Genomic DNA, 12,831 nt, shown 5'->3' with positions numbered 1-12,831 from the left:
AGTTCCCTCTCTAACATTCTGTCATCAGGGTTGGTGGGAGGGACATTTCTAGAAACAGAGCTATGATGGGAATGAACAGAAGGAGACCTGTCCCTTACAGAAGGCACCCTAACAGCTTGGTTTACAGAAACATTACTACCAGTATGGTGAGAATAAATGCTTTTGCTATGATGTGAGACAACACTATTTATTTGGTGTGGCTCATCATCATTACCATCTATGCTAGATTGTCTAGTAATGGGCAGGCTAGGAAGTTTCTTTCCTGAATCTTTTCCTGGGGGAGTCCCTGAATCAGATTGAGAACTATTAGGTACTTTTTCAACAGATGGGGCACCTATGGCCTTATCCTGTTCTCTAAGCATGTTAAGTAACAGTTCCAAGGAAGGATTCTTCCCTACACTCAAACCTCTCTCTATACAGAGACTCCTTGCTCTTTTCCAGCTAAGGTTGTCATATGCAAGTTTGGACAGATCAAATCTTTGGCCTGTGCCAGACATTTTTTAGAGAGAGTTAAAGTGATAGAAAAAGAGAAAAACGTTTTCAGAACTTTTTGGAAAGACAGAAAAAACTTTTTAAACTTTTAAGAACTTTTTGAAAGTTTAGAAGTACTTTTCAGCACTTAGAAAAGAGTGAAAAGAGGAAATGCAAAACTTTTTGGCTATGTGTATATACACTGACCTTGTTTTGTATATTTTTCTCTTATGAAAAGTACAATGACAAGAGTGGTAAGTAGTCTCAAGCACTTATCCCACCACTGCACAACCAATGTAGGAGGCTGGACTGGCTTGTAGTGAGTACCAAGGGGTACTTGCACCTTGCACCAGGCCCAGTTATCCCTTATTAGTGTATAGGGTGTCTAGCAGCTTAGGCTGATAGATAATGGTAGCTTAGCAGAGCAGCTTAGGCTGAACTAGGAGACGTGTGAAGCTACTACAGTACCACTTAGTGTCATATGCACAATATCATAAGAAAACACAATACACAGGTACTTTATTTTTATGACAATATGCCAAAGTATCTTAGAGTGTACCCTCAGTGAGAGGATAGGAAATATACACAAGATATATATACACAATAGCAAAAATATGCAGTATAGTCTTAGAAAACAGTGCAAACAATGTATAGTTACAATAGGATGCAATGGGGAAACATAGGGATAGGGGCAACACAAACCATATACTCCAAAAGTGGAATGCGAACCACGAATGGACCCCAAACCTATGTGACCTTGTAGAGGGTCGCTGGGACTATTAGAAAATAGTGAGAGTTAGAAAAATAACCCTCCCCAAGACCCTGAAAAGTGAGTGCAAAGTGCACTAAAGTTCCCCTAAGGACAAAGTAGTCGTGTTAGAGGAATAATGCAGGAAAGACACAAACCAGCAATGCAACAACTGTGGATTTCCAATCTAGGGTACCTGTGGAACAAGGGGACCAAGTCCAAAAATCACAAGCAAGTCGGAGATGGGCAGATGCCCAGGAAATGCCAGCTGCGGGTGCAAAGAAGCTTCAACTGGACAGAAGAAGCTGAGGTTTCTGCAGGAACGAAAAGGGCTAGAGACTTCCCCTTTGGTGGACGGATCCCTCTCGCCTTGGAGAGTCGGGCAGAAGTATTTTCCCGCTGAAAGGACGCCAACAAGCCTTGCTAGCCGCAAATCGTGCGTTTGGCGTTTTTGGACGCTGCCGGGGCCCAAGAGGGACCAGGAGGTCGCAAATTGGACCTGAAGAGAGAGGGGACGTCGAGCAAGACAAAGAGCCCTCACTGAAGCAGGTAGCACACGGAGAAGTGCCAGAAACAGGCACTACAAGGATGTGTGAAACGGTGCTCGCCAAAGTTGCACAAAGGAATCCCACGTCGCCGGAGACCAACTTAGAAAGTCGTGCAATGCAGGTTAGAGTGCCGTGGACCCAGGCTTGGCTGTGCACAAAGGATTTCCGCCGGAAGTGCACAGGGGCCGGAGTAGCTGCAAAGTTGCGGTTCCCAGCAATGCGGCCCAGCGAGGTGAGGCAAGGACTTACCTCCACCAAACTTGGGCTGAAGAGTCACTGGACTGTGGGGGTCACTTGGACAGAGTTGCTGGATTCGAGGGACCTCGCTCGTCGTGCTGAGAGGAGACCCAAGGGACCGGTAATGCAGCTTTTTGGTGCCTGCGGTTGCAGGGGGAAGATTCCGTCGACCCACGGGAGATTTCTTCGGAGCTTCTGGTGCAGAGAGGAGGCAGGCTACCCCCACAGCATGCACAAGCAGGAAAACAGTCGAGAAGGCGGCAGGATCAGCGTTACAGAGTTGCAGTAGTCGTCTTTCCTACTATGTTGCAGGTTTGCAGGCTTCCAGCGCGGTCAGCAGTCGATTCCTTATCAGAAGGTGAAGAGGGAGATGCAGAGGAACTCGGATGAGCTCTTGCATTCGGTATCTAAAGTTTCCCCAGAGACAGAGACCCTAAATAGCCAGAAAAGAGGGTTTGGCTACCTAGGAGAGAGGATAGGCTACTAACACCTGAAGGAGCCTATCAGCAGGAGTCTCTGACGTCACCTGGTGGCACTGGCCACTCAGAGCAGTCCAGTGTGCCAGCAGCCCCTCTGTTTCCAAGATGGCAGAGGTCTGGAGCACACTGGAGGAGCTCTGGACACCTCCCAGGGGAGGTGCAGGTCAGGGGAGTGGTCACTCCCCTTTCCTTTGTCCAGTTTCGCGCCAGAGCAGGGGCTAAGGGGTCCCTGAACCGGTGTAGACTGGCTTATGCAGAATTGGGCACATCTGTGCCCAAGAAAGCATTTCCAGAGGCTGGGGGAGGCTACTCCTCCCCTGCCTTCACACCATTTTCCAAAGGGAGAGGGTGTCACACCCTCTCTCAGAGGAAGTTCTTTGTTCTGCCATCCTGGGCCAGGCCTGGCTGGACCCCAGGAGGGCAGATGCCTGTCTGAGGGGTTGGCAGCAGCAGCAGCTGCAGTGAAACCCCAGGAAGGGCAGTTTGGCAGTACCAGGGTCTGTGCTACAGACCACTGGGATCATGGGATTGTGCCAACTATGCCAGGATGGCATAGAGGGGGCAATTCCATGATCATAGACATGTTACATGGCCATATTCGGAGTTACCATTGTGAAGCTACATATAGGTAGTGACCTATATGTAGTGCACGCGTGTAATGGTGTCCCCGCACTCACAAAGTTCAGGGAATTGGCTCTGAACAATGTGGGGGCACCTTGGCTAGTGCCAGGGTGCCCACACACTAAGTAATTTTGCACCTAACCTTTACCAGGTAAAGGTTAGACATATAGGTGACTTATAAGTTACTTAAGTGCAGTGTAAAATGGCTGTAAAATAACGTGGACGTTATTTCACTCAGGCTGCAGTGGCAGGCCTGTGTAAGAATTGTCAGAGCTCCCTATGGGTGGCAAAAGAAATGCTGCAGCCCATAGGGATCTCCTGGAACCCCAATACCCTGGGTACCTCAGTACCATATACTAGGGAATTATAAGGGTGTTCCAGTAAGCCAATGTAAATTGGTAAAAATGGTCACTAGCCTGTTAGTGACAATTTGGAAAGAAATGAGAGAGCATAACCACTGAGGTTCTGATTAGCAGAGCCTCAGTGAGACAGTTAGTCACTACACAGGTAACACATTCAGGCACACTTATGAGCACTGGGGCCCTGGGTTACCAGGGTCCCAGTGACACATACAACTAAAACAACATATATACAGTGAAAAATGGGGGTAACATGCCAGGCAAGATGGTACTTTCCTACAGTGTGCCCAGAGACCATGAAGCCTTCAGAGGTACTGAGCCTGGCATACAAAGCCACTGGGTAAACACTTACACAATGGGGGATTTCATTTATGTTGCGCCTGGCACAGCTTGCCAGTAGGTGCACCCTTGTAGAGTGGTGCCTGATTATATAGTGAGCCAGGCCCAGGAGGCCTCTCCATGCCCAGGTGCACGTGGCAGTTCATATATATTGAGAGCTTGGCATAGTTGCCTCTAGATGCTTACTTGCATCAGGGCATCATAAGCTTAAAGGGGACTGGCACAACTTGCCACTGTGTGCATACTTGTACATGGGGGCTGTCATGTGTAAGTGCAGACTGGCATCACTCGCCCATATGTGCATACTTGCACCCGGGTGGTTATCCTATTTAGGTACAGGAGCTTGCATCACTTGCAAAGGTATGTACTTTACACACTTATGATGCCCTGATGCAAGTAAGCATTCAGTATTGGCCCACTTGCACTTTTGTGGTGGATTTAACAAAAGTGTCCCACGTGCCCTGGCAGGCATAGGTGTGTGCCAGGGCATATGTGCCCCAGGGAGCAGCGAATACCCATGTGTGTTCACACTACCTATGAGAGATGCTCTGCCCATAAGGTAACATGGAGGAATGAGTCTTATTAAGTCTGGCTGCAATAGTGGGTTGCAGAGGAGCAGCCTCATGATATTTAGTATAGTTGAATTCAGAATGACAAACCTTTTCTGATGGTAAAGGTGGTTTTGCATCGATGCCCTAGAAATGCCACTTCTGGGAAGTGGGTATTTCTAGGTTCTGAAATGGTTCTGGTTTCTTGTAAATCAGGCTTCATTCCATGTGTCACGTGGGAAGAACGCATCTGTGCACTCGCCATGTGACAACTATAATTCTTGGGCATCCAGAATGACAGATCCCTGCCATTGAGGCCTGGATTGATTGGTTAGGGGAGAGATTTTTGACCCTTGGCCTCTCAGAGCCAGAGCATGACCCCACTAAAGATTAAGGGGCATATTTATACTCTGTTTGCACCGAATTAGTGTCATTTTTTTTAACTCTAATTCGGTGCAAAACTAACTCATTATTTATGGAGTTAAAAAAAGTTTTTGGAAGTGGAAACCTACCTTGCCCTAGTGAGATGCCTTAACGCCATATTTATACTCCTGTGCAAAAATGATGCACGGGAGGGAGGAGAGGTAAAGAAATGGTGCAAAGGTTGCTTTGCCCTGTTTTTTAACTCCTGGGTCAGGACAGGCTTTAGGGGACCTGTGGGCATATTTCCATGGTGGAACACCATGGAATAATCCCGCAGGTGTCCTACCCAGGCCCCAGGGGCACCCCCACCCACACACCAGAGGAACTGTGGAGGATGGGGGACCCCACCCCAGGTAAGTACATATAAGTACAGGTAAGTGTTGCATTTTATTTTTTAAAGTGCCATAGGGGCCCCTCTAATGGGCCCCAATACATGGCACAGGGTGCAATGGCCATGCCCAGGGGACCCTAGTCCCCTATGATGGCAATTGGGGTGGTGTGCATGACTCCTGCCTTAACTATGGCAGGAGTCATGTGGCATGGTAGGGTTAGCACCATAAAATGATGCTAATCTGGTTAGAGTCATTTTTTTTTTTTTACTCTAACCTGCCTACAGTCATTTTTTGGTGCTAAATCCCCTTCTTCTATACCGCCAGCCCCTCCCGACTAAAGTAATTTTTTTTTTACTCTAGCCTACCCTTTGCACCGGCTTGCACCATTCCATAAATATGGGCCAGCTGGTTCACAGAAATGGTGCAAGCCGGTGCTAAACTTTTTAGTGCAAAACTGCTTTAGTGCAGTTTTGTACCAAAGAGTATAAATAAGGGCCTAAGATCTGCTCTCCAGAGCCTCAGGGTGGACAAGGAGCAATTTTGGGGGAGATATCTGAACCCTTTGAACCACCCCCAACTTCAAAGGAACCATCTAGTATAACTAAGGGTACTCAGCATCGGCAAGGAGATTAACCTTTACGGTGATGCAGGACCAGCATTGCTGGACCATGCGGGCACACTGCCAGAGGAATCTGCAGTACTCAGGAGGATAACTGTCAAAGGGGGATCTGTGCTCCCTTCCTGCTTAGAGACTGCACTGGGCCTAATTGCCTGCTGCTGTTTGGCAACCCAAAATGTACTCTTCAAAAGCATGTTGGCTTGCCCTGTGTTTTCTGAGGAGGTCTCAAGGACATCAAAGACCTCCTGAGAGGGACCTACATCGTACGCTGAACTTTACCTGGCAGTGACGGTGTTAGTGTGGCTTTAGTATTGTATCTGGAGATTGGAATTGCCGGATGCAGAGCTTGCCAAGGACTGCCCGCACTTCAAGTGAGTGGACGTTCATCGTGGGGACCACTGCATGCTGAAACGTCTTGTTGGTGTGAACAGGATCACCCACGTGGTCCACTATTTTCGAGTGTGTTGCATTTCCCTCATGTGATCCTTGACTATACGCTCATTGCGTGTGGTGCTCTATTCATTGGTTGCGACCCTTGGAGGTAGGGGTGCAAGCTAAGTTGTGCTGTACTTGGCCTCGTATGGCATGGCTGATCTTGTGTCAAAGTGTATGACTGGGGAGTCTGGTGTGAATAAATTCAATGTGCACTAGACAGTGTGCCTCATTCCAGAGAGGTACGGATACCAACTTCTGAGTGTGACATGATGGCTTAGTGCAACTCAAGTCATTGCATGCTAGAAGTTGTGTCTCCCTGAGGGGTGAGGAATTTACATATTTTGTGGAAGAGTATGGGATTGTCTGGTGCAATTCAAGTCATCATGCACCAGACTGCTGCGTCTGTTCGAGGAGGTGCCACCTTGGGAATTGGCTTGTGAATTAATGTACGATCAGGGCGACTCAGATCATTGGACCCCTGACATTGTGCCTCCTTTTTGTGGAGGTACAGCACTGAGCACTTTTCATGTGGAATCATAACCTTATGGTGTCATTTGAGTCTTTGTTCCCCAGAAGCAGCGTCTCCTAGTACAGGGAGTGTGGGCCTAGTAACTTGTTGTGTGCAACTGGAAATGTTGAATATGACTCAAGTCAACAAGCTCCGATTGCACCCCTCCGATCAGGAGGTGCTGAGATTGGTAACTATTTGGTAACATTGGACTGTCTGGGTGGGCTGGGCACCTTGGTGTCTAACGGCAGCCTCAGTGACCCTCCAACAGTGTTTTGTTGACCTCTGAGTGAACCTCCTGTGGGGACCCCAAACATCTCCTTGTTTATTGTTTACCGGCTGTTGTCTTTCCTTTCCCCCACCTTGACTCTGGAACCCTGAGAAGTGTGACTTGGCTATGAGCGGTCTAGTAACCAGGGAAAGCTTGATGCAATCTTTGGTTTGTGGAGAGACGTGATAGCCGAAGCGGGTTGATGGGTAGAAGGTGGTTTGGAACCCAGTGTACTTGCAAACACTGTGGTATCCACTATGGATGTCAGGGCACTGCATTAGAGTGCAGGGACTGAGTGCATACAAGTGACTGTGTGCATGTGCCGACTAATATCTGTGGTACAGCAGAGTGGATGTGCGGAAGTGAGTGGTGGTGAATGCAGACACAGTACATGGTGCTGCTGGTCATTTTTTTCTGTCAAGGAATTCTTATAGTTGGCATTACACTTTACTAATGTGGCCTTGGCCACAGTGCTACATGGAGGTGTGGTAAACCTTGTATGTACTTTTTACTGCTAACGTTAGGAGCCAGGGTGCACCCTGAATTTATATGTTGCACTGATTGTCGGGTATTCTGGGTGGGACTTGTGATGACAACGTTTGACAGCTTATGTGGGTGCGGGCCTGAATGTTCTGTTTTTCTCATGTGTAAATACAGTACCTAGAGTCGAAAACGGTTGGCTTGCATATTGTGACTTCTATTGCTAATTAGGGTATAGGTCCAAAGTTACATTATAATCCTTCTGTATTGACAATGTGTATGTTAAATTCAATCCTTTTATACACACACTATGTCATTTGTGCCGCGCAGCATGGTTGTGGCAGAGAAGTGCTGTGTCTTTACTTTACACATTGCCTCAGTGATAAGCCTGACTGCTCTGTGCCAAGCTACCCAACCGTGAGCACAGGTCATACAGTGAGTGTAAACACCCACCCTTGACAGGAGTGGCGGGTTCTGCCTGACTAGGGCCTTGCCTCCGCAAACCAGAACGTGCCACCTCCAACAATTGCACTGTTAGAGTTGCCCATGGCCACACACATAGAGACTTGCTCAATGTACCTGGTCAACCGCAATGCAAATTATGTATAGACCTTCTATGTTGACCTAGTGAGTCCTGCTTACACAACTAACACTAACATGTTTGCATAGGTTAAATGGTAGTCAACATTTCTCATTGTTGATGCCTGTCTCAAAGAGGCATTAGTTTTTGGGGCAAAGCCCTGTCTACAATAGGTGGTTACATTGAAACACCCATGTAATTCCCCATGGGACTCCCCCTTGAAAAACAGCAATGCAAAGAGCACTGCTTTGAATTACTTTGAGGAACATTTTCAGCACAACACAAATGTTGTACTAGAACCTAAATCTCAATAAACATTTTGCACCAGTTTATGTCAAGTTTGTGACTCACAACATGCACAAAATGTTAGCAAATTTGCCACACAGTGTTCCATAGAAGTGAACAGAGATAGATGGAATGCTTGAATTATTCTCAGCCACTTCTAATTTCTAAGGGACTCATCCCAAACTATAATTATTATGCTTACTATGCCACCTTAGATTGGACCACACTATGTGCACATCAGTCTTGTTCCTGCTCCAGTGGAAATTCACTGTGCCACTGGAACCAAGCTACAACTAAATGAAGGACTTCAACCAGAGTGAAATACAGTAGGTCTTGGTCTGTTTGTGTTCAGGCAGGACCAAGCCTGACAGTTTGAGCTTGATTGTTCCTATTGGAACAGGCTCAAGACTGATTTGCATATTGCTGGGTTCATACTGAGTAGGCACTGTAGGCAAAATAATGATGGGCTAGGATGCTGACCGAGTCATTACCAGTGGCTGAGTTAAATTCAAGCATTCCACTCATCACTTTTTTGTATTCTTTAGACACAATGTTCCAGAGCAGAGACAATGCAATAGCTTGCTCTAGGCTTATCCAAGAAATTGCTCTGCACTATCTGTACAATGCCAGCCAAGAGTAGCAAAGTGTAGTCTGTGCCATGTTCTTCAATGCAGCAGAAGCAGCACGATGCTTATGCCAGGCACCAACCGCTGCGCCAAGAATCTAGAACAAACAATGTCTGATTCGGTATATAGCCATGAGAAACTGGGGTTTTGCAGGCTTTCCCCTAGAAAACAAATGGCTGGGGCTGACATGAAAAGAAGCAATGTCACAAGTTAATAATTTTAATATCCTTGTGTTTACTGGCTTTCTCCACTTTCACTTTAACATGAAGCAGTGATGAAATGTTTCTGTGGGAAAGATTTGACTGCTGTCGATGTACATGTGGTGCTAATTTACTTCATGATACATGCTTTGCTCATTTTGTGATAATGATCTGCTCCCAGCATGGTGGTGACCTTTGAGCTTTTGCTGCACGTGGCTCTGTGGTGCGTTTCCAGAGAATGCATTATTCATAACAATCTCCTTTACATAGAGCATGTTTGCCTCTTTATTCTTGCATATTCTTCCGGTCTTATGTCCAGGCGACCATAAGTATGCATGACTTCCCATTCGCCTCACAGCGGCGCCACCTCCGTGGGTGAAATAACACTTGTATCCTCAACAGCTAATTTTGGGAACTATTAGACACTGAGATAATAAGTTTTTAAAATGTGGCAGGGGGTAACAATCGTGCCCTGGGGATCGTATCCAGTACTCATTTTTGGGGACTAGCGTTAATTATTCCTCAACAGACTTTGATCCAGAGTAAGAGACAGAAATAACAAAAATGGAAAGAAGGGTCTTGCATTTGTTCGAGTTACAGCTATTAGCATTGTAAATTCCTAACCGGACCTTTCTTGACACTTAAAATGAAAATGAAAAGTAAAACAGTTGACATAAGTGAGCCGACTGAAAGTGCCATGGTCACCATGAGCGCAAGGGAGCGACACAAAAAGAAAAATAAGTTCGCTCTCAGTCAAAAGTATTGGAAATCATGCAATTATCCATGTAACAGGGGCAGTCTGCAAAGCAGTAACAAAACCGTCGACAAATCTAAAGCATTTACCAATAATAACAAAGGATTTCTGAAAGGCAAGCCCACAAATGAGTGAAAGTGATGGGTGTGGTTGAAAGCCCACAATACTTACAACAGGTCAAAGCACTTGCGAGCTTGACCTAAAAAGGAAGAAAACAAAGATGAAAAGAGCCTGCAAGAGTGAGATAAAGAAGTAGGGAGTGTCTGGGGGAAGATTAAAGCGGCATAGGGTGGAATCAAGATTAGCCAGCCTTGGAATCCGGACTCCTACCTTCGATAGTGTTGGCTGTGGGCTTCTGAGCAATCCTTTTGAAACCAGTATGTATTCTTTTACCATTTAAGCTTTGCTCCTCTCCAATGTCGATCAGGATTACGTCAAGGCAGATTTTGCTTTAGTTGGAATATTGACATTTTGGGACAGTATAAGGGCTCTTAAAAACCTGATGTCTAGCTCTTATCAGTTTTAGGCATCTACTTAGCCCTCGTGCAGCCATGCACATGGATGATTTCTGCATATTTTACAGTTAGCACTAAAGTATAGAAATTAAAACCATTAGTGTGATGCAGAACAACAAGCAAAAAGAGGGTTCCTCGCCATATTCTATTTACACTTTGTTGTATCAGTCTGCCTAAAAAGGGGTGCTTGAATTGAAATGTAAAAAGTGCATCGTTTTCTGCATGTGACTGGGGCTATGCGGTGAATTCAGAAGGGGTATTGAAGAGAAAGCTTGCCCTCATTCAAATAAACATGTGTTTGTAAACGAAATTTTTATATTTGAACTACCGTCTATGTAAGCAAACGTTTTTTAATTTTACGTGTTGTGTTTATTAATGGGTATTTCACAGTCCCACCGTTCCCTCCACCATTTTTACAGCCTGCTCATTTTGTATGCAAAACACTGAGCAGTTTTCTTGACCTTGTTGCAGAGCTGTTCCCTTTGTGTGCAGAGTGCCCTTCGTTTCTTTGTATGCCATTTGGTGTATTTCGACTGCTGAACCAACGATACCACCTTAACTCCTATTTGACTTAGTTTTAAAGGAACCGATTGAAAATGGTGCCTATAGTCTCATTAAACTGTGGGACTGGGTTACACCTTCACACCGAGCACAAAAGAGTTGCTTAAAAGTAGGAATATTATGCCTTCTGGGTAAGTACTTTTAGTAACAAGGGTAACCTTAACAGTACTTTATTTACCACCAGGACCGTTCTTTCAGAACACCCCGGCTACTGGCTTTTATTCTGGATCTGTTTTTGTTTTAACATATTTCTTAAGCAAACCTGTACTTTTTTTATAACCAATCCATGTTTCTTTATAGTGAGTCTTCTATCCTAATATGGTGACCTCAACCCGTTCTAGCTACCGTGTTCCCTTTCCATGGTGCTACCTATGTCTGTACATGGTGTCCTTGATTGCTCCTTTGAACTGGTAACACATGCCAAGTACTACAAGATTCACATCCCAATAGACTGAGGGAGCTACTTTTCCCAGGGTTAATGAATTATTTAATTACTGCAGTGCTGTACATTTCAATGACAGATTTAGCTCCCTGCTCTCCCCGTTTTTCTTTCATACATTACATACATAACCATGAATGCCCGACACATATATTACTTTCATCACTCCTATGCCTTTCTTTTCACCCATGAGCGTTGCCATGTGCACTAACTCCTACGTTTTTCTTGTACACTGCAACATTTCAGATTTTCATTACTGGTTGATATATTTTTAACTAGCCCTTCACTAATATCACTTTACTAGATCATAAAAGCATACTGGCAATTGCATGTATTTGATTTTTAGTGAGATATTCTTACTGGCTTCACTGTCAGGGAGTTAATGGAGAAAGCATCACACGACCTGTGCGGCTTGGTGGTGTTTGGCCGCGTTTGGGAGTGTGGTGGCCGGGGCCTGCTGGGACCTCATCAGGACCTTACCCGATACCTTGTCTGGGCCCATGCCGGAGCCCATTCCGACTTCCGTTCACTGCCCATCAGAAACGCCTGAGTCTGAGAGTACGTGCTGCCAGCACCCCGCAGCCCAGCACCTATCCGCTTCAGACTCGCTGAACTGCTGACACATTTGGGGGAGAACATAGAGTCCAGCATGTTGAGACCCTGCTCAGGGCAGTCCAGCCCCCCATTGCACCGCACAGCACATCGGGGACACCCATCATCAAGATCACCAGGATCACCGCTGCCGCAGTAAGAACTATATGTTGGCCGGGCAGCCTATAGTGAGTTTAGGCCCCGGTGCACTGGTTGAGCTTCAGCCTGTGAAAGCAGTCCAACCTGGTTTGGGCAGCTTGCAGACCTGATGTGCTTCCCTTTCTCTGCTCAGCCCTACCCGCTCAGCTAGGAAAGCACCCACAAAACGTTCACCTCCCTCAGCTAAAATCATATTTCTTTATTACCCATCATGCACCAGCCATAATTCCCCTCAATGAGGGGGAGAGTGTTTGGAGTCAGGTCATTAGCTGGTGGGGGCAGTCACACCATATACAGTATACAGTGTAGCCCTTCAGCAAAATGAAAATAGCTCTCAGGGAGGAACAGCATGGAGGAAGCGAGGTTTTCTAGCTGCTCCTGCCCACATCAATGATACTCAAACCCACGCCAGCATCCAGCTGCGCAACAACCAACATATTCAGAGGGCCCAGAAGATATCCAATTACTCAATAAAAAGGCAGGTCAGCACACCCAAGACAGCTGGAAGCTTTCTTATAGGTTTACTCATAAGGTGTACAGCCTGTACAGTCTGAGGTAAGCACCGACCATGACCAAAAAGAGACCAGGACCTACTAAAAGCCCTGTCAAGAGCTCAACCATAAGCAGACCCATGAAGGCCATTCAAAATGCAGATGACCTTGGTATTGCCTCAACCTACCTCCATCCTCTATAAGTGGACACT

Source organism: Pleurodeles waltl, chromosome 11, assembly GCF_031143425.1.
Source record: "Pleurodeles waltl isolate 20211129_DDA chromosome 11, aPleWal1.hap1.20221129, whole genome shotgun sequence".
NCBI lineage: Eukaryota > Metazoa > Chordata > Amphibia > Caudata > Salamandridae > Pleurodeles > Pleurodeles waltl.
This window is presented reverse-complemented; position numbering follows the sequence as displayed.